This window comes from Triturus cristatus, chromosome 11 (genome assembly GCF_964204655.1).
Source record: "Triturus cristatus chromosome 11, aTriCri1.1, whole genome shotgun sequence".
Taxonomy (NCBI): domain Eukaryota; kingdom Metazoa; phylum Chordata; class Amphibia; order Caudata; family Salamandridae; genus Triturus; species Triturus cristatus.
This window is the reverse complement of record NC_140594.1, coordinates 890,025,391-890,047,755: the sequence shown is the minus strand read 5'-3', so window position 1 is coordinate 890,047,755 and position 22,365 is coordinate 890,025,391. Positions and strand designations below refer to the sequence as shown.

Here is a 22,365-nt window from a genome sequence, read left to right as displayed (position 1 = left end):
CGGAGTGTTACTTTGCCAGGTACTCTCGAATTTCAATATTCTATTCTTCACTGGAGGCAATGCATTTTCCACCAATTTTGTCACAAATAAATGTGGATATGAGTCACTACTTGCTTTTATACCACTATTTATACCAAAACATTTTTCAAATCGAGCATAATAATCGCTTGTGTCTTCATCTTGCTTTTGTTTGCAGGCTGTGATTGCACCCCAATCTTCCTTTTTTGTAGTTAATAAACGTGGCAGTACCTGTACTAGTAAACCTGGTAACAGTTTAACTTTATCCCCGAGCCCCGAACCTGCAGTTCGGCTCCTTTCTTCCTCTGCTAATGCTGTCCAGTCTATCTTTTGGTCTCCTACTTCCCACTCTTTTTCTTTCAGTTTTTCATAAATGCCAGCAGGCAAAAGCACCTTTAATATCGTCATAATATCAGGAAAGGTGTACTCTCCCATCAGTAACATGTCTTTAATTTCTCGGTGGAAACCCGCTGGGTCTTTGTCATGACTAGGTACTACTTTCTTCATTTCTAATAATTCCATTTTTGATATGGGTGTGTAAACAAATACACGGTGAAACTCATTGTCTTCGCCTTTTATTGGGTGCACTTCTCGTAAAGGATTTTGTCTATCCATATAGTACGGCGTTCTTTCTCTGTGGGGCAGCGAGAGAGAATCCGGACTTACAAAAAGGACATACTGTTTACGTGACACTAATATCTCTTTAATTAGTTTATTACTAGAACCTCTCCATCTGTTTGTGAGTAGTTCCGTTAATATATCAGGTAAAGGACCAGGGTCAGCATGTTGGCACTTATATAATATGAGGAGTTGCTGAATCATATAGATTCCAGCTAAGCGTTGTTCATCTGTACTGAGATTGAGAAACGTGTGTGCTACGGTCTCATCACCGTATTTTTCAGGACTGTCAATCCAGTGAACGGCTGATCTGGCTAATTCTTGCTCATCCATGGAATCGAGGAGGTGGTAACCCCTTCGTTCTCGTAGTATCTTATCTGCGGCTTGAAACGAATGTTCAGGAGACTTCAGATTTATTACAGGCGTCGGATACGTTCTGCTGTTTTTTGGGCATACAGAATGTATTGGATCAGGAAAACATCTAGTATTTTCACAGGATCTTCCTCTGCCTACATAGGCTATGGTCTCTGACTGTCTTGCGGAATTCCCTGATTCGGACACTTCATCTTGCTCAAACTCGTCTGTTCCCAATCTTTCTTCATGAATACGCTCTATTTCTTTACGTATTTTTCGGCACATGGCTATTATACAATTTTGCTTATCGTGTCTCCCTTCTGATATATTCTGACTCCATCTTGTAAGAGTAAGCATTGCATTCGGGTCTACCCCTGGACGATCTTGATTTCTGATCATACAGTTTATGAGGAAACGTAACAGTTCCCCCTGTATCTCTACTTTCTGGAATTCCATAGCTCTGTTAATACATCCTGGATCTCGTCCTGTTTGAACAAAATGATATATGTTGTCTAGATGCGTAGTCATCCCTGGTAACCTCGCTAAATACTCTGCGGCTCGCCTGATACGTAATGATGCCAGGACCATTTCATCCTCTTTACCAACCACCGGGTCATATCTACAATTTACAAGGAGTTCTTTAAGCGTACGTTCACTTACGAATTTAGGTGTACGTGAATGTGCTGACTCTTGAAAGACAAGTTTATTTATTCTAGGTGGTGTAAAAGTACTGCTAGCACCTCCCGTGGCCCTATCTGGGGCGTCGGGTGTGAATGGGTTCGTTGAACGTGACACAGCAACTATGGGTGTCGATACCTCTGTAGAGTCGACTGCGGAGACAGATGCGGAAACAGATGTGCTTGCCGACGCTTGTGTCGGAACTTGCTGTTGCACGGGGACAGATACCTGATCCTGACGTTCAACCCCTCCGCCAGACGGTCTATGTGGTGTGGCGTTAGCATACTCGGGAGCTGCGTCATCTAGATATGAGGAAAGAAAAACATCTTCTGCGGTTCTGGGAAGCCCCTTTGGATGTACCTTAATTGGAAATAATGGGGGTGGCAAGTCTTTTGGTATCTCTGGAGCAGCCTTAGGTAATCCTTCGGCTAGTAGGGGATACATACCATTCATAAGAGCATTTCTTTGTCTATTTACTTGTTCTGATCTCACTCGGATACCTTCCTCAATTAATAGATTTTCTTGAACTTTATTTGAACTTTCTTTACTCCTCTCTTCTTGTCTACGTGCTTTTTCTGTTCGTCTATGAGATTCTTTACGCCATAACTCAACAGCGTCTTTCTGTGACTGTCTGACCTTTCTTTTCCATAACTCTTCCTCCACTTTCATGATGCACTCTGCATCCCAGGTTCCCGCTACGGGCCACCTTTGACTTTCCGGTAATCCCTTGGTATAATCTACCCATAGATCAAGAAATAATATGGCATCTAAGCCATGTTTATGGTACATAAAATGCCCTGGAGTGTCCCTAGGAGGAATAGGAACTGCTTCTTCAAGCACCCCTTTTCTGGTAGTAATCTGTCTTAACTTCGAGAAGAGCGGCATATTTACAACTGATCTGATACTTACTCTTGAATTTTCTTAATACGAAAAACACAATAAATGAACAGTGAACAATGAACAGTCATTCATACCACAATATGCAAGACATTTCTGAATACTTTAAACATTAAACATTAAACATTTTAACAATGATCGACAATGATGACAGTCTGCCTAACTAATCACCACGCTGAATTCTTGACAATAACTGAATACTTCGGAATACTTGATATACTGCTAAACAGTACATATACACTGCTAAACAGTGCAGACCGGATTTGTGTACCCAAATCCGTCTTGACCGGCACAACCTATGTGCGCGTCAACACGCCTCCCCGGCGATGGTACTCACCGAGTAGCTCCTTGAAACGGAAGGCCTCAGAGAATGGACAGGACTCGATGACTGCGGACAGCGGACCCTCTGGACATCGGGATTTCGGAAAACCTGGTGGGCCTCTGTATACCTCGGATCTTGCTCTCTCAGCTAGGCTCTGGTCGGGATACTTCGCACTTCTCACCGCCTCGTCTGGGTTGATCGCAGCCTCAGTCGCCCCCGCTTGACCGGAGGGAGCTTACAGGAAATCCTGCTGGTACGCGTTTATGGTCCGTCCAGCTGTGGCAGGAGACCGGGCCTGCAACGCACCGCCGGCGCGTGAGATGAGAAAGTGTCCCTATTCGGGCGCCATTCTGTGGTAAATAAAATACCGGACTGAATTTCATACGGAATCCTAAAATAAAGTAAAATAGCTCAAAATAACAAGAGGCAGAATCCGTGGTATAAGAGGTTGTCTAAATGGGCTTTATTCCATTCAAAATGGCCGACTCGAGTCGCGGCCTTCAGGTTCCGTCACCACGAGGGTTCAGGAAGTGAAGTACAGTAATTTATTGACAGACATGTATTTTTATAATAAGTGCATTACAATGAAACGAATGTAAAAGGCGTAACATTTGATAAGAAAAATGACGTGACAGTGACATAATCGAAACTAGGCGTAACAAGGAATAAAAGAAACATGATTGGTTTGTATTATCAGACATAGGTGGATCTATAAGATAATACTTGGCATAGATGCGCGCGCAGCAGCATGACGTGTAATTGACGTGCAACTAGGGGGTGAAGGGGACTTGACATTTAGCTCTACATGTGGAGACGAGAAGTCTGGGGGGTCAAGTCAACCTAATCCCAAATCATATCTACCATCCTATGTTTGGAGAACTATGTTATCCACAAGGAAGGACTCTCGGACAGAATCTATTCTATACTAACTGTGTGTGCGTGTACAAGCGTCTAAGTGTCTATATGAGATGCGAGGGGCAGAAAACTTTCCATGGCAGCAGGGCTATGAATCACTTGCAGGAGGACGGAAAGGCTGAGTCCTTGCTTGTGAGCTAAAGGAAATGTTTACCTAAATCACTTGACAGGAATGCATCGGCTGAAGAGCAAAATAGATAATTCGAAGGTGAAATACAGCTTCTTGGCAGGCATGCGAAAACTGGCCGAGGCAGGCACCGTTAGCTGCACAGGGAGTAGGACAAAGTTCATGGATACAGATGCGAGCTCAAGCTGAAGCTGTCAAAGACAGAGAGCAGGGAAAGGCTTTGAGGACAGAATCGGGCCTACTTGCCTGAACTGTAAAAATGGAGTAACTTAGCCATATAAAGTCGGTGGCCTTTCATACCTAGGGATCGAATATCCAGCCCATTGATGGCGGATCTGACAGAGAACATGTCGACGGAAGACACACATATGTTTGCGTCTTAGAAACTGGAACTGGAGGGAACATACATGTACTTGTAACATGCATATAGAACCGTTGGGGTCCAAGATAGGGGACATAACTGATCAGGAAAATCCACATTTCCACAGGTTGATAAGGCTCTTATGGATATGCGAGAGAAAATAAATCGTAGGTGTGACCAGATACAAGGTTTTAAGGTATTTATATTCATCGTCATCAATTAGCGGTTGCCGATTCCATGATTCCAATTTTCGATGATATTCTGTTTCAATTTTCTCTGAGGGAACACTTTTTACTTTTGTATAGTGTTGTCCATTCCTTAGTTGTCGGTCGTCCTCCATTTGGGATTTCTCCCAATCCTGTACGACAACGCTGCCACCCTTATCTGATTGCTTGATCACAATTTCAATGTCCTCTCTGAGTTCTTTAAGAGCTAATCCCTCCTGAATGGTGATATTGCTTCTGACCCATTTTCGTTTGTTTTTAGTCAGTTTATTCAAATTCTTCAATTACCAGTTCTTGAAATTGGTCAATGTTGTTACCTAGTGGTAGTTGCGGAGAAAATCTAGACTCCAATTTCAATCCACAGGCTCCTGTCTCGCCGGTATCTATACGTTGTTCCCGGCAGACAAGTGTGTCCGTTAGTTCATTAGTTTAAACTCTTATAGTTTCCTCATTCAATTCCAATTCCAGGTCTATTATTGCTCTAAGGCAGGAACTATCCTTACATGCTAGAGAAGAACAGTTTCAGATCAGGCCACAGTACTGAAACGGCACTAACCTACATTGTAGATGACGCCCTGAGATCCCTTGACCAAAATTTCCCTTGTCTCCTGATCCTTCTGGACCTGTCCTCAGCCTTTGATACCGTCAAACATGAGACCCTGAGTGATCTTCAACATAGGATGCGTCTCTCTGGCCCGGTCCTAGATTGGTTCCCCTCCTTCCTGCATAACCGCACACAAAGGATCAACATCAACCAGTCCCTGGCTTCCAGTACCCCTGTCATGATAGGAGTACCTCAAGGATCTGCTCTCTCGCCCACCCTCTTCAACCTTTTTATGGAACCACTTTCCGTCATTCCTAACCTTTCTAACATTCAGTACCACAAGTATGCGAATGACACGCAATTGTACTTGAAGATCTCCTCTCAAGAGGACATAAAAAAGCTAAATGCTGCACAAACCCAACAATGGTTAGCTCAGAACCATCTGCTGTTGAATACTATGAAAACGGAATTCCTTTTGATCCCCCCCCCCAACCACTCGGCTCCTACCCTGGATTGGCTTAAACAACTCACCGCTCTGAACTGCACCCCTCATTTTGTAGACTCTGCCAAATCTCTTGACATCACCTTGGATAAACACTTAAAAACATGCAAGTGCACATCAGTGCAGCTAATAGGGGAGCCAACTTTCAAATTAACACCCTGAAGAAAATCAAGCCTCCCCCCGAAGACATTAAGCCGGCGGTACAATACTTGGTTATCTCTAGGTTAGAATATGGTCTGGTGACCCTTGCTGGACTTCCCAAAGCTAGTTTGGTCCCACTCTGAGCTACCTTGAACGTATCGGCTAGACTCATCACGTGCTCCAGAAAGCATGACCATATCTCCCTGGACCTTACACAACTAAATTGGCTATCTATTGAAGCTAGAATCCGATTCAAGATAGCTTGCATGACCCATAAAGCCTTACATTAGAACACTCCGATCAACCTTGCAAATAAGCTTGAACTCTCGGGCTCTGGCCGGAACCTTAGAAGTACATCCACCCTACTCTTGAAACCACCAAGATTCAAAAAGAAAAGAAAAAGTCTTACTTTCTCCGGACTGGCTCCAAGAATCTGGAATTCCCTGCCTCCTGAGATCAGATTCAATCCCTCCACATTATCTTTCAAGAAACTTGTCAAACGGCTACTCTTGAACGAACTTTAACAACATCAACTGAGAAAATGAGTAGAAAGAAAATAAATAAATCGTGGGAATTAATTACACTGAAGAAATACGTGGAAGTGCAGAGAGTACCACGCGGTTTGAAAATACTTCTCATGCCCAATAATCAAGATTCGACAAATGATTTACTCCAAGAATGGGGGGAATTCATCTTAAACTCATCATTAGGCTTAATGATTATTCTGATAAAACATATCGAAATAAGTTTAAATAAAATTAAAGAACAGCTGTATGAAACGGAAAAAGAATTACAAACACTTAAACTTCCACCTGACATGATAAAGTTCAAAGAAGAATTGGAGGGACAAATTGAGAAACACGAAGAAACAATAAGAAACTAAGTTCATACGGGATAAAAATGATTACATAGAGGGACACATCTTTACATTTGTTAGAAAATATGATGTTTTCAAACAACAGGAAAAATTCCAAGAGCAACAGGAATCACAAGCAGTCTATCTTCAGTGACATCAACTGAGGCAAGTGACGGGGAGCCAGAAACACCAATAGATCCCACTAAACTGACTTTTTTAGGGGATATGCGCCTCGTACTCCAACAGAGACAATGGGAACAAAATCGAACAAGCCAACAGAGTTACAGAGGCAGGGGAAGAGGACGCATCTGGAGACCGAGAAATCAAAGAGAAGAAGCAAGAGAACTAAACGAAACAACAGAAAAGATAGGGGCCCAAACGAGAAGCATGCGACAGAGGACAAACCATTAAATCTAATGGATGAATTACAAGTAATCAATCTATCACAGAGAAAAATGACGGAGGCTGAAATCTCATTATTAAAATGCGGAATAAACTTCTGCCCGACACAACAGATAGATATTGCACAGCTCAGAATTGATTTCTACAAATACGTCAGAAAAATCAAATTGGCGAAAATCTTTCAAGAAAATCAAAACACATGGAATAGGGAAAAAAAAAAAAGCTGAGACCAGTATCTATTTTGAAAGCAAAGAATTCTGAACGTTTTGTGACCCTATTAAACCTAAATATTGAGAATGAAGATGAAAACATTTCCCTACAAACAGCTTGCACCCAAATGGGAGCAGGCCTAAGTGAGAAAAAACCTAAATCGAAATACTATCCCCAACTGATACCAGGGAACAAAGTCGATATATTTCAGGAAGCAGTGGTACAGGATATACACAAGATGAAAACAACAAAATATTTGGATAATTTGACAAAAGCAGAAAGGGAAGCACTTACATGCCTCACAGAGGATAATCAAATTGAAATAAAAATTGCAGACAAAGGAGGCAACATAGTGATCTGAGATCGTAGCGCCTATGTAATAGAAGCACATCGTCAGCTGAAAGATGTTGAATACTATGAAAAATTAAAATCTAATCCAACTGCAGACATAAAGGAGACACTTGGACAAAAAACTTTCGACATGGGCCATAAACAATTTGATAGATGAGGATGAAGTAAAGTACCTCACAGTCCAATTTCCCGTAACAGCAACAATTTATTTCCTTCCTAAATTACATAAAGTTCCCAAAAGACCACCGGGAAGGCCAATCTTATCTGCAAAAGGTTCCTTGCTGGAGCCCATAGCAAATTATATCGACTTCTTTCTAGCACCATACGTATGCAAGTTAAACTCATACATAAAGGATACGACAAATTTGTTGAGAAATTTGCAAAATACCCCCTGGCAAGAAAGCCATCATCTCATCACAATGGATGTCATAGCCCTATATAACAACATTGAAAATGAAATGGGCATGAAGGCGTGTGAATCATTCCTAAAGGAAAGAAATATACACTATAGTGATCACAACAAGATGGTGTTAGAATTGATATCAATCGGTCTCACGCAAAACATCTTTGTCTTTGGGGAAGAAATCTACCGCCAAAACATGGGTACGGCCATGGGTTTCTTCCTTCAGCCCAAGCTACGCTTGCTTAGCGATGGGTTGGTGGGAGAAAGAAGTAGCCTGGCATCCAAAACATGGTCATTATGTAAACAAAATAATAATGTGGAGCCGCTTCATAGATCTACTAATAATTTAGGATGGTACCAAAGCAGAATTCAAGGAATACTTTCAGATTCTTAATTCCAGAATGACAAAACTCAAATTCACCTATGAGATAAGCAAGGAGAAGGTAACCTTTCTGGACACGGAAATTTACATAAAAAATGGCCAGATTGAAACAACACTGCATCGGAAACCCACAGCTACAAATGCTACACTGGAAGCAACAAGTTTTCATCAACCCTCCCTCATTGCAAGTATACCCTATGGGGAATTCCTAAGAATCCGCAGGATTTGTACAGAAGAGGAGGAATGGAAGAATCAGAGTGAAGCAACGGCAAAAAGATTTAAACAAAGAAAATACATTAAAACCATGATCAGAAAATGTTGGAAAAGAGCGGATGAAAGATCAAGAGAGGATTGTTTAAAACCCAAACAGGAGACAAAATCAGAAAAACCTGAAATGATTATGGATTAGTCCAATGACGCTAAAAAGATAAGCAAAATACTGAGAAAAAATTGGAAGATCTTACAAATGGATGAAACTGTGAGCAAAATCATAGGGAATCATCCGACGATAACATATCGCAGAGCCAAGAATTTGAAAGATCGATTAGTGCATAGTCACTACAAAGGGAACAAGCATTGGCATAGCCAATAGGTTTCGCTTTTGGGTCCTTATAAGTATTTAGTTATGCAACTGTGGCATGGCTAAACACTTATAAGGTCCCAAAAGCGAGACCCATTGGCTATGCCAATGCTTGTTTTTTGTTTGTTGTGTCTCCATGGGGTGAACATTTTCCACCATGGCGAAACCCCCTCTCTTACAGCATCACAGTGTTGGGGTGTTCCATTCCTTCAACCACCCTGGAAGAGAAGTTACAACAGACCGTTGCTGACGTCAATCTCTACTCTTTAAGAGGGGGGGGGGGAGGGGCTGGAAAGGAGTTTGAATGTCAACAAACTCACATGTTATCGGACGTTCCCGCACTTCAAGGCAAACACGTATAGAAGCGCACACTCCTCACCACCTGCGTGGGATTATCTACTGTGTAAAAGTATGCATTCATTCCATACATTTATGCAGAAGTGAAAACATTTACACCTGGACAGCTCTCAGGCGCATGTGAAGCCCGCTCTGGCCATGAAAGGCTGTAGATGGCTTTGTGAAGTGGGCTCTGTGTGTGCTGGCTGCAGTAAACATATTGAAACAAGAGTTTAATCTTTACTGAGTGTTCGCCGTGCACAAGGGAGGAAGGGTGCTGTGTTTGAGATCTGGGTGTTCTCTGATAACAGCAAGGATGCGATAACCAGCAGGAAGTGGGATAAGGGAGGGGGTGGCAAATGGAGTGCACTTTCGCGGCCGCTTTGATGTTTTTAGTGGCGGCGCGGCTCACTGAGAACATCAAAGCGGCCGCGAAATGATCACGCAGGCTGCCAAATGGTGCGTGCGCCCGGCGCACATGCACTGTAGTTGGCGGGCGCACATGCACTGTAGTTGGCGGCCTGAAAGCACTGGTTTGCACTTCCAAATCCCCCTTTTACAAAAGCTCTCGCGAGAGCAGCGCTATAGCGCTGGCTCAGGCGAGACCTAAAAAGAGGACTCAATGGTTAACAAGCATTTGCAATGCAATAGGTCTCGCATTTATGCGAGTTTGAGCTATTGACATTGCAAATAGCAATGCCTTTTATTTTTGTTTTTAAAACATAAATAAAAGGCATTGCCATTTATAATGCCATTAGCTTAAACTCGGGTAACTGCGAGACCTATTGCATTGCAAAAGCTTGTTTTTGCTGGTGCTGCCATTGATGCGGCCTTGGTGGGCTATGCGCTTGGTCTTCCGGATTTGCAGCTGGTCGCATCTTAGTGTGGATTTGAACATCTTTGTCTGCAGATTTTGGCTCACTCTCCGTGTGTGCTCCAGTTGCTTCCAGTGTCGTTTAGTCAGCCTGAGTAGGCGACAGTCATATAAACTTTCACTGGAGCACAAGCTACAGAATGCAAATGTTGCTTTGAAAGGCTGTGCACTTCAGCTGGCACTCGGTGTGTTAGCATCAGTGATGGTGAAAAACAATTTAAATCTGTTCTTTCCCATGTTGTCCAAGTACCTCTCACTGTAAATCAGTGACTAAGGAAATACATGAGTCTGTAACGGACAGTGTTTTGTGAATGCGATTACTATAACTTTGTATGTGCGTCAGTACAGATGTGTGTACACACACACACACATGCACAAACACCCTTCACGATTGCCCATTATAGATGGCTCCACCAATTATATTTGTGGCCAGTTGCATCTCCTTCCCCTATCCCCAAGCCCCTAGAAATCACTTCTAGAGATACCACTGTGGCTGTCAACATCTGCGCTGTTTCAGGTCCAAATCCCACTGAGGTCTACTCTGCCTTTCATCCTTCGGAGGTCCATAAAACGAGTGCTCTGTCTTTTATGCGAGCATAGCTCTGCAGCACCGTTTGTAAAGCGCCTAGGCAATTTGGAAAGAGTGTTTCGTGGCCCGTGGGAGTTTCGAGTATTAATAAAATGCCCGTGGGTATTGAAAAGTAGTATGGTGACTCGCACGTGCAGGGTCCTAGATTCCTTCCCACTGGCCTTTATCTTAGCATGACATAAGTCGCCTAGGAGCTTCGTACAATACAGGGCACGGGTCCTAATGTTGGCAGGGCTGTTACAGCCTTTCATCCTTCCACTGTCATGTGGTTGCCATTTCGTTACGGAACAGCCTACCTATTGTCTAAGTGTGCAACCACATTCCGGTTTGGCCATTACTCCTCTGCTATCAGAGACGCACAAAGGAGCTGTCACATTCCGGACCTTAATGAGTCACTCAGGAAGAAGATGGGGAGCAGTGAGAGCCCCCCGCGAGGAGACGCAAGCAGGGCTACTGTACACCCTGGCGGGGGCTGATACCACTCACTTTTGTGACGGGCCAGTGCGTGTGTATTGTGGGGGGTAGGGAGGTGGGGGCATCGGGGGATTACACAGCAGGTGTCGACTCCCCAAAAGAATATAATATGTAAAGAATAGGCTTTCTTTACTTTGAATAATATAACAACCCCCCCCGCCACCAACCCCCCCCCCCCCCCGACTCCTTTCACACCAAATCTTTTATGTAGCGCTTAGAGCAGGGCTGAGCGCTAGTTCGATGCCAGGGCCGTGGAGGAGGCCCAGCCGGGTTGTGAGGAGAGTGACTGGGTTGGGGGGGGCAGTGGACTGTACTCCAACCGTTGCTGCTAGATGTAAACCTTTGTTGTTTGATGGTCTGAAGTCAGTCAGGAACAGCAGAGCTTGTATAATCTTAAACCGAGGCGGTCTTTCCACTTTGTGTTCACTGCGGTTAAACGCTCCCTGCTGACCCGGCTCATAACAGACCGTGGGACCCTGGCATGGAGGCTGCATCAGGGTCTCTGCCCATGTCACCGTCTGACAGCAGCTCCAGGCCTAGTAAATGTGCAAGGCCACTCCATCTCCCAGGTTACTCATCACAATTGACAACAAGCCCTTGTAACGTAGCACGTAAGGATCAAGTGCGCCCGCCGTAAGGCGTCCCTTGCTCTGCGCATGTGTGGTATGGGTGTTTGAGTACACAGCTGACAGTTGGGGCAGGTTCAGAGACCTGACTATAGCGGACCTAACACTAGGAGCAGTGGTTAGGGCTTGAGAGAAGTACCGGGGCAAGTCAGATCACTGTATTGGATCGAAGGAGGTAGCACCTGGGAAGCCTTCACAGCAGCGAGAAATAGACACTACTGCCGCCATGTACAGGCACTTGGACCCGCAGCGCTTCCCGTCCCGGGGTTTCAACTGCATCGTCCAGATCGGCAGCGCCAATGTACAGGAGCCGGTAAGTGGGGCATGCTGTACGTGTAAAGCGCGCCGAGCTTGGAGCGTGCATGCGCATTAAAAAATAATTGCATGAGGCTTGCGAGGACGGAAGGGGGACAGGAGATGTGCACATCACGTGTCTATACGTGCGCGTTCACAACCTCCAGTCAGCCCTGCACGTGCCCATCTCCTGTCTCCCTTCCGAAGCAAGTCAGTACGAGGTGTGTGCACCTGCGTTAGGCAGCCGCGGATGCGGTGAGGGGGGGGGGGGGGGGAAGTCGGCAGCGGCAGGGTGTGTGCGCGCGCGTGTCTGTGTGTGTGCGTCTGCGCAAGCGCGTCTCAGAAACCCCGACCCCAATTGCTGCGCGTGCCCCGGTCTGTCTCCCTTGAGAGGCATCTCGGCGTGGCATTTGGCCAAACAAACATCTAGGCTATGGACATAATTTAGAATTGAGTGGTAATGGAAAATTCTTGAATTTTTGTAGGATGTGCTAAATCCGTAGGATAATACACCTGTTGAATTTCCACGGTCTATGGGCAGAGTGACTAAGCAACTAAGCGAAAAAGGTCATTATCACAGCATGCCGACAGGCGCCCCACGCTGCAGACCTATAATTAACTCAGCAGGTCTTCCGGAGAGGAGCACTCAACGCGCAAATGCTGTTCATGTGAAGCGCGTTCACAGACAGCAATCACCACAACCACAACACTGCGCGTGCCTCAGTCTGTCTCCCTTGAGAGGCATCTCGGCGACAATAGGTCTCGAGAGCGAGACCTAAAAATGGACCACCTGTGCCAGGGCACAAAACAGCGCCCGCTAGAGACCCGTTTTGAGGCCCCCTTTAAACAAGCATTGGCATAGCCAATAGGTCTCGCTTTTGGGACCTTATAAGTATTTAGTTATGCAACTGTTGCATGGCTAAACACTTATAAGGTCCCAAAGGCGAGACCTATTGGCTATGCCAATGCTTGTTTTGTTTTTGGTTGACGATGTCTGCAGGGGGAGCTGACGCTCACGTATGTAAGGACTGTCACGGGTCGGTCTAAGACTTGGAGTAATAATGCTTTGCTGTTTTGTTTACCTGTATTTGCACAAGTATGGTTAACTTTCAGATTGTATTCACAAATCTGCATAATAATTTAGCCGTTCTTTCAGTAGCATAACGCGTTTGGCAAACACCCAACACCGCACTACACCCGCCGCCACGGAGGGTCTGCACAGCTCCTCCCTACATATCTCTTCATTTAACAGTACTTTTGACAATCCGTGCCCTGGGGGACTTGTCAATAAATTCCTGCCAGTCTAGTGACTATCACAACACAGGCACATAAAAGGGCACTTCCCCCTGTTCTCAGGCTCCCGGGATTATAGCGCACAAAGAGACCACATCCTTCGTGGCATCGCTGGGGGAGGGTGGGCTCATAAGACCGGTGCCCAACCTGTACGTGCCATGGCTTTCCTTGTGCCCGCCCACCGGTGACAGTCACAGCCAGCAAAAACAGGCAATGTCCTCTCAGCCTGGGGCCCGGCACATTCTTCCAGCTTACATTTCATATTTTAATTACTATTGCATTCCCCAAGAATATTTATTTTGCCTGGATGTAGCGTTTCTGTAGTTTTTCATGCAAAACATTACTCCTATGCAGATGTGTAAGTTGAGGTTGTGAGTGAGTGGGCCACGGCAGAGAGCTGTGGTGTTCAGGCCAGACGCAGTGTGGATTTATCACAATGCCTGTCAATGGGTCATACCTGGATTCGTAGTACACACCCATCCAATCCTTGGCCTATCTATAAAGCACACAGAGCAATGCACAGTTGTGTCGATTCTAATTGTGATCACATGCAAATGTGCATGAAGAAGATAAAAAACTGTCAAAATATTAGCAGGTTTCACCCTGCCAATATTTTGACAGTTTTGTATCTTCTTAGAGACAGTGCAATGCATACAAGCGAGTGAGTGCAATGGGGGGGGCGGCAGGAGAGGGCGGGGGGTTGAACTGAAGGTGATGCAAGGAAGAACCTCCAAGACAGTGTGAGAGTGCTTATGTCAAGAATTCCTGTCATGCGAGGGGAGGAAAACGGTAACCAGCGAAAACGGACTACATCTCCCAGGATGCTTAGCGGTTGAGAGGTTATGTAAACAGGAGAGCTGTTACATAACTCAAGGAAAACACGCCCTTATGTAAACAGGAGAGCTGTTACATAACTCAAGGAAAACACGCCCTTATGTAAACAGGAGAGCTGTTACATAACTCAAGGAAAACACGCCCTTATGTAAACAGGAGAGCTGTTACATAACTCAAGGAAAACACGCCCTATAAAGGGAGGAACCGGGAGGTACAACGCTGTCGGATATTGTGTTTACATCGACGTACCTGCTTAGTGAAGAGCAGTGTTCCGGAGTGGTGCTCCAGTAAGGCAAGAACGGAGGTAGGTCGAGTCGTTACTCCCTGGGCCGTGTCTTGCCCCATCGTCACCTGTGAAGGACCCGGAAGCTCTACCGGATAACCATTGAGCTTCGCTTTTTGACTCGGCTGAGTCAAAGCGCAGAGGCGCTTTTGCTGGTTGGAGTCGTAACTCCCAGCCCGACCAGAGATACAGGGACTGCCAGCTGTAACGCACACCAGGAGGTGTTTGCCGCGTTACAGACTCGGAAGTCCACAGGATCGATCGAGCGGCTGCTCTCGGTTCAGTCTTCTTTCCTTGTGATTGGGGTATCGGTGACGCATCACCAGGAGGTGACTCCGCGTCCCGGTGCAGTCTGAGGAAGAGGTTGAGCGGCTGCTCCCTTCAGGTAGAGACCCCGGCTGGGTGTTTCCCTGACTCCTCGATTCTCCCCAACACTCTTCGTGCCCCTCACAGCCTACCGATTGGCATTGTCGGCCATTTCATTTCTGCCCTCTGTTGGCATACGCCGGGATCGGCGTATATGCAGAGGACGGTTAGGACCATCCGTGCTGTGGGCTGGTAACGTACTTAGCCTGGAGGATTCCAGTGACTATAACCTTTGTTTATTCCTTGTATTATTTTTGCCTTCATTAAAATAACTAAACCTTCACAAGTGGTTGCGTTCTCATTATCGTGTCTGTTAAACGATCCTGAGACGTTCAGGGCGTTACAGCTTAAAAGAAAAGGAATGAGGTGTGAGCTAGCCAGACAGTGTTTCAGTACGATATGAGGAGAAAAAAAAAAAAGGAGTGCAAATGTCTAACAAAGAGATTCTCCTCAAAATTACGCCTCGACACGCCAATGATCATACCAAGATTTTTTCTGAGCACACAGTTTCACAGGCGTCTCAAAACACCACGAGTCAAGCACTGCTAAAAATCAATAGAGCCATCGCACAGATGCTATTGGTGCAATCAGCCCTCGCGCTGCTGTCCGATTTGTAGCGCGTGACAGGCATAGATAGGCAAGACGTGCTCTTTGCTCACTTGGCACGCGCCTGTCCGTCAGGATGCAGACATGGGTGAGGGGGCAGAAAGAAACTGCTGACTCGGGGTTTGCCAAACTGCTTCAATAGCAACGACCGCAGCGCGCGCGGTAATTAACAGCCAGCTGCACATCTTGTCACAGGGCCAGATAGGCCATACGTCATTAGGTGTCCCTGAAGCGAAATGCCACGCAGCCCTGTGATGGTTGGAGGTAAGCACATTAAAAATACAATAGATCGCCGTCACCATGCAATTGCACTTGGTAATATTAATACAGAACTCTCCAGTTAAACATTTAGTGCTGCTGAGCACTTTATAAACAGCAAATAATCACGTTCGTCCTGCTTGGTGGAGGGGGATAGCGAGATGAAAAGGTGGTGAAGTGAGATGAAAGGGTCAGGGAGCAAGATGAAGCAGCGGCGGGGGCGTGTGGATTGATCGAGTTTACGCCGGGAGTCTTAAAAGCGGCCATATGCATCCCTGATTAGAGGTGCTTGTGTTGTAACTTTCGCGGCCGCTTTGATGTTCTCAGTGGCCGCGCGGCTCACTGAGAACATCAAAGCAGCCGCGAAATGATCAGGCAGGCTGCCAAATGGAGCGCGCGCCCGGCGCACATGCACTGTAGTTGGCGGCCTGAAAGCACTGGTTTGCACTTCCAAATCCCCCTTTTACAAAAGCTCTCGCGAGAGCAGCGCTGAAGCGCTGGCTCAGGCGAGACCTAAAAACTAGTGGCTTTATTAAATACCACAATTGCAAAGTGTGCGAAATTGCACAACCGACAAAGGAATTAAAACTAGCCAACAACAAGAACTGGCAAATCAAAGAACTTATCTCATGCAAAAGTCTATTTACGATCTTTGTCATCGAATGTCCATGCAAATTAAAATATTCTGGGAGCACTACTTGCGAACTAAAAAAGCATATATTAGAGCATGTACGGGCGACAACCAACAAGGAGAAAACAAATGCAGTGGCCAGACATATGGAACAAGCCCACATGAGCAATTGGAAGCTTTTGAAATTTTATGGCATTGAAACAATTCCACTAAACATCAGAGGTGGTAATAGAGAAAAGATTCTGCATCAAAAAGAAGCACGGTACATCATTAAACTCAGGACATTGACACCTAATGGCCTCAACCAGAGTGAGGAACTGTATAGTCACCTCTGAAGGAAATGATTTTAAAATTTAATGAAACAGAACTGTCTTTCTTCATTTCTTTTTTGACTTCTCGTATTACAGTCTTATTGGTGCAAACCCATACAAGAAATGAATTAAATGAATAAAGGAGATACATATGAGAACGCTAATGATACACCACTAGAGGGATTTTACTGCTTTTGTATAAAAAGTAAAGGTTTTGCATATACAAAAATATTGAAATCTCCTTAAAATAATGGGAAAATGGAAACAGAAAGAAAGCGAAAAAGAATAAGCTTTAAATTAAGGATATGCACCAATATCCAAAGAAAACATGTTTTTAATTTTATGATTTGTTATCCTTAATTAACAACTGCACATGTATATAAATTCACCACGTTTTGTTTCACTAATGGTACTACATAAGTGGAATTTCTTCGTTAAGGACTACAAATCCTATAATGCTTTACCTAACCACCTGACAGGAAATTATGTCTGTTTTAAAAAAAGTATTCAAATGTTGGGAATTGGGTGTGTAGCATTATCGTGATCAAGGTCTTGTGCCAAGACCGAAACGCGTCGATTTGTGGTTTTCACAAACAATAATGAGCTGAAGAAATTAAATAAAATACCTTCACATTACCAACTTTTTGCGGAGTGCGACCCTGTGCCTCTTTTGAAGGAATTGGTTGAATACGTAACGGTCAGGCTCGACCGTAAGGATACCGCACGGGTATTGAGCGCTAGGAACCCGACAAGAGGAGCCAACGTGGGGAATATATATATACATATACACGCACACACACACACACACACACACACACGTAGACTGTCCCCTGTATGCACTTGTAAAATATATATATATACATACACCAAAAGAGATGACTGCTGTGGAAGACAACTGCACCACAGGAAAATGTCAGCCAAAATGTGTTTATTCAATGAGCAGCAGCATGACAGCACCTCAGTCCACTCAATATGCAGTCCCATCCCAACGCGTTTCGTAGATTACTTCGTCAGGGGATTCGGGCTGGAATAGAGCAGCAGGACAGGATTTGGCAGCACTTTTGAATTCCAAGGACCCGCCCCAGTGGGCGTGGCCTACCAGGTGGCCTTGTGGTTCTTGTAGTTCTTGCCAGTAATTTCAAGTGATTAGCCCGCCGTTCAGTCCAGAAAATCACAGTCTATAAAATCCCAGTGGATCGTGGCTTGATGTGTTGAATAATGGCACTGCTTCGTAGTTATGAGAAAAAACGGCTCCCGTGCCATATGTAAATCCGCCGGTTAACGGACTCACTGGAATGCCATGACAGCATCGGGTTGTCTTCCGCGACCCAGGCTAGCCGCCACATATACACCAAAAGAGATGCCTGCTGTGGAAGACAACTGCACCACAGGAAAATATCAGCCAAAATGTGTTTATTCAATGAGCAGCAGCATGACAGCACCTCAGTCCACTCAATATGCAGTCCCATCCCAACGCGTTTCGTAGATTACTTCGTCAGGGGATTCGGGCTGGAATAGAGCAGCAGGACAGGATTTGGCAGCACTTTTGAATTGCAAGGACCCGCCCCAGTGGGCGTGGCCTACCAGGTGGCCTTGCGGTTCTTGCCAGTAATTTCAAGTGATTAGCCCGCCGTTCAGTTCAGAAAATCACAGTCTATAAAATCCCAGTGGATCGTGGCTTGATGTGTTGCACAATGGCACTGCTTCGTAGTTATGAGACAAAACGGCTCCCGTGCCATATGTAAATCCGCCGGTTGACGGACTCACTGGAATGCCATGACAGCATCGGGTTGTCTTCCGCGACCCAGGCTAGCCGCCACATATACACCAAAAGAGATGCCTGCTGTGGAAGACAACTGCACCACAGGAAAATATCAGCCAAAATGTGTTTATTCAATGAGCAGCAGCATGACAGCACCTCAGTCCACTCAATATGCAGTCCCATCCCAACAGCAAATATGGTGCAGAAGTCTGGGGCTTCACAAAGAGCAATCGCATTCAGTGCGAAAAAAATAGATTCGGTCGTAAACTCCTGGGAACTCCGATCTCCTCATCAGAATATGTTTGTCATTATTGAATTGATATTGTTTTACATTGAAGATTATATAAAGGCTCGACCTGACATATTCTGGCTAGCGATCTGGAAAAATCCGGCTGCAGCCCTTACCAGAGAGATAATAGTAGATTGCCTCAAGTGTGGGGAGGGTAATACCGTGGCTTGCCGCAGCGAGGAAGAGTCTGAGTAGCGTGAACCATGAGCAAGTCTTTTTAGATCCTAGCGACTTAGATGGCATGAATAAAAAAGTCCTTTGGGAGGCACTATATGCACATTATAGAAAAATAAGAAACGAAAGGGAGGTTCAGAAAACAACTGTTGTTAGATTTATGACCATTGAGGATGTCTCCCATATGACATTAGTTACCTTTTAAAACCTATAGGTCGCTGGGAGAGAGGACTTCTTTTCCTTTGAGGACTGGCACAGCAAAATTTCTGCTTTGTTTTCCTTTGGGGTATAATGCCAACTTAGATCAAATGCCATGTCCTTGCTATAATTTTTACTCTAAATATGCAAAATGGCTGTGGATATCTTTCTTTAAAAAAACCAACCTTCCATCTGGAAGCAGCATACACAAAAATCCTGAAACTGGAAGAGGACGAGTTAATCTTTTGTGTATGCTCCTTCCTGAAAGTTGCAGTCCATGCTAGTAAAACAATGTGCACTTTATGATGGATGTTTTTATTGACTTTATATTTATATTGTAATTATGATTAGTGCAAAATATGTTGATACTTTTTATAAATCTGGCTTTTTAACGCCTCACTAGGATTATGAATAAGCACAAACTAAGAGGGCCCTAATTGGTAGATCGTCTTTCTATGATGTTTGAATATGAACTGATTTTATCTTATTGTTTTTATGATTAAAAAGATCTGAGTACTCTTATGCTGCTATGTGACTTGTGCTTTTATGGATATACTTGTATCCGAATAAAGATTTTTGAGTTGAAGTATATTGTGAACGCACGGAACAGTCCACCTTGATGCTTACTGCATAGACATAGTAAAACATTTAGGACAGTATTCACAACTGAACTACTTGTACTATATGCTGTGACTGAATGCATGTACCATGTTACTGCAAGTTGCAGTACATTCCAAAAGTATCACCTTGGTAACGATATGCAATTTTGACTAAACACATGAAGCACATTAAGCAGCTCCATGAACACACCACACCATAAGTTCACTGGATATAATCATTGCAATGATTGCATCTGTACTGGGGTGAATGTATGACATTGTTCTGCATTCTGTCCATCAATTGCTCTTTTTGCATTTGTCACCCCGAGTGGGACGGGTATGCCCAGACGTCGGTCCCGTGCTATCCATGCCACTGGAGTCAAGCTATCCTGGCTGATGAGGGCTGAAAGCCCGAAACCGGTCCTAGGATGCTTGTTTGCAGTCCAGGGAGGACCTGGCATTGCAGTTCGGGCTGGACTGTTCCCATTGGGTGCAGGGTCAAGACTGATTTGCATATGGCTGGGTAAAAACTGGAATGGCATGGCAAGCAAAAAGACGATGAATTTAGGCCCAGATCTCTGTACTGGGGTGAATGTATGACATTGTTCTACATTCTGTACATCAATTGTTCTTTTTGCATATAATCATTGCAGACATCATGTGGCGAATGAAGTCATCCGTTATGAAATAGTCCTGAGGCACGGCACGATCGCACAGTGTGCATATACATCTTTTAAAGTAACTTTAGCTTGAACGATTTTTTGAAACTAGAATTGATAGAATACAAATTTAATTGTTTAGAACAAGTAATTCACAATGTTCTAACTCGAGCCTTCTAAATCCTAAACCACCCCTCCCCTCGCAACGTTGAGACGTCAGCCACGAGCTCATGCGTTACCTGCCTGTCATGTGAATACAGCTTGCCTTAAAAGTATGCCGGAATAGCAGTAAGAAAGACAGTGTGGGAAATAGTCCTACGCAAACATCGATCATCATATGCTCTCACTGACAGGCTAACTATTTGTGAGGTCCTAGCTCGCAAATGCCAAAGGGTGCCTGTTTTTCAAATAGCCAAACCACAATTTGAAAACCAAAACCACATTACACTGAAACCAACCCACACACAGGATTTTCGTCTAAAAGCAGGTATCCCCCCCTCAAGCCAGAATGTTTCGTTTTCCATTAGGAAAGGAAAACGGACAACTGTATTAACTGGAAACCAGAGAGATAGTAATGTCACTTCACTGAACCCAGGAAAAGCAAACAGAGGGTACTTTAAACCACGCCTACATTTTTTGCAACTTGACACTTTCTAATATCTAAACACAGCTCAGCCTTGTAACGAGGAAGTACTATGTCTCTTTAAAGTACCTGCTTAATAAATCAGGACAAACTGAGTATATTCACCACAAAGTAAACACCCAAGTCATCATCAGTAGCTATCCGTAGCTCACCAAAAATCGTAATAACGGCAAATAGTTCTTGCTCTGCTAGTTGTCAGGTTAAAACAGTCGCTGCAAGAGCATCAGAGATTTCAATAGTGAAAACGTTTACCTGTGTTCCTGTGACGAGTAAACAGGTGTTTCCGTCTATGTAGCAGGGATGATCCATTAGTCCACGTGTCCACTGCTTACACGTAACCTAAATCTAGCATCTTTCGTCCGTTGTTGATCTTTTACCGAAGTCGTTTGTCCGTAAGTTGGAAACTTCCGGGTCGCATTTCTACCAATCCAGTGGTACAACACATTTCTAAAGAGTTGGCTTGGCAAGGAGATACTGCTAAGGTGTAAAATGATCTCGGATTGAAGCACTACAGATACCACAACCAATCGTAGTGCGCCACCCATAATTTCTAAAGTGCGGATTGGTTCTGAAGTTCGCACGTGTCTCTGTCTGAAGTAGTTCTGCTCCTAATGTTTGCGGTAATGCTCTGTTTTGAGCGGTCTGCGTATGGCTGGAAGTGGTGAGTTAGTCACAAAATGGGAGGAGACAGCCTGTCTTTTAGTCGGACCGGTCAGGCAAAGTTAGGCCCTCTTGCCGTTCTGGATGGAGGGATGAATTGAGGAGGGACGAACGACATAGGAAAAGAAGGGGAAGGGAGGCGAGGGTCAATATCGTCTGGTCTGATGTTAATGAGTATCCTGCTACGACTGATAGCCGGACAGCCCCTTCTGATTCTATGTCAGGACAGGAGGCTCAGATTATGCTTTCTCATTTCTTTATTAGAAATGCTCAGCAGCCAATCAGAAAACAGTATATAACGAAAAAACTACAATACCCATAAACACTAGGGTATGACGTGGCTAACCATAGAGACTCATACTATAAAAGGTCCTGAGGAAAGTATCATATCCTCTTTCTTTGCTGCTCCGCAGCCAGTTAAGTGCTTATATTTACTTATTTGTTACTATATGGTGCTGTTGTTGTTTCTAATGTTAACGCTTGCGCCGCTTGCTTTGTTAGCGATTTGTGCTTGCTTTTTGTTGATATTCCGCATTGCTGGTTGCTGTGGTTACGAGCCGCGCTGCGGTCTCGAGGCGGCGCTTTGTTTTTCCATTGTTTTCATTATTTCACGTGTCTTTGAGCCGCGCGCTGCAGCGGCTTTGTAGCGGGGGGGGTGTGTTCACCCCCCGGCGTTTGGGCGCTTCGCGCCTGCCTTTATTAGTTGTGGAGCGGGAGACCG

General features: G+C 44.7%; 1 protein-coding gene across 3 annotated transcripts in view; it reads right to left on the bottom strand.

Annotated features, from left to right (window-relative positions):
* Window positions 1-21,422, bottom strand: part of SLC33A1 (solute carrier family 33 member 1) — a 324,811-nt gene extending 303,389 nt beyond the window's left edge. The window contains exon 1 of one of the 3 annotated variants that reach the window (XM_085634792.1): window positions 21,237-21,422. The gene's annotated coding sequence lies outside the window, so the exon portion shown is untranslated. Of the gene's footprint in view, window positions 1-21,136 lie in introns of all 3 variants that reach the window. The other 2 variants (XM_085634793.1, XM_085634794.1) reach the window with 2 other exon arrangements.
* Window positions 21,423-22,365: the final 943 nt, after the last annotated feature.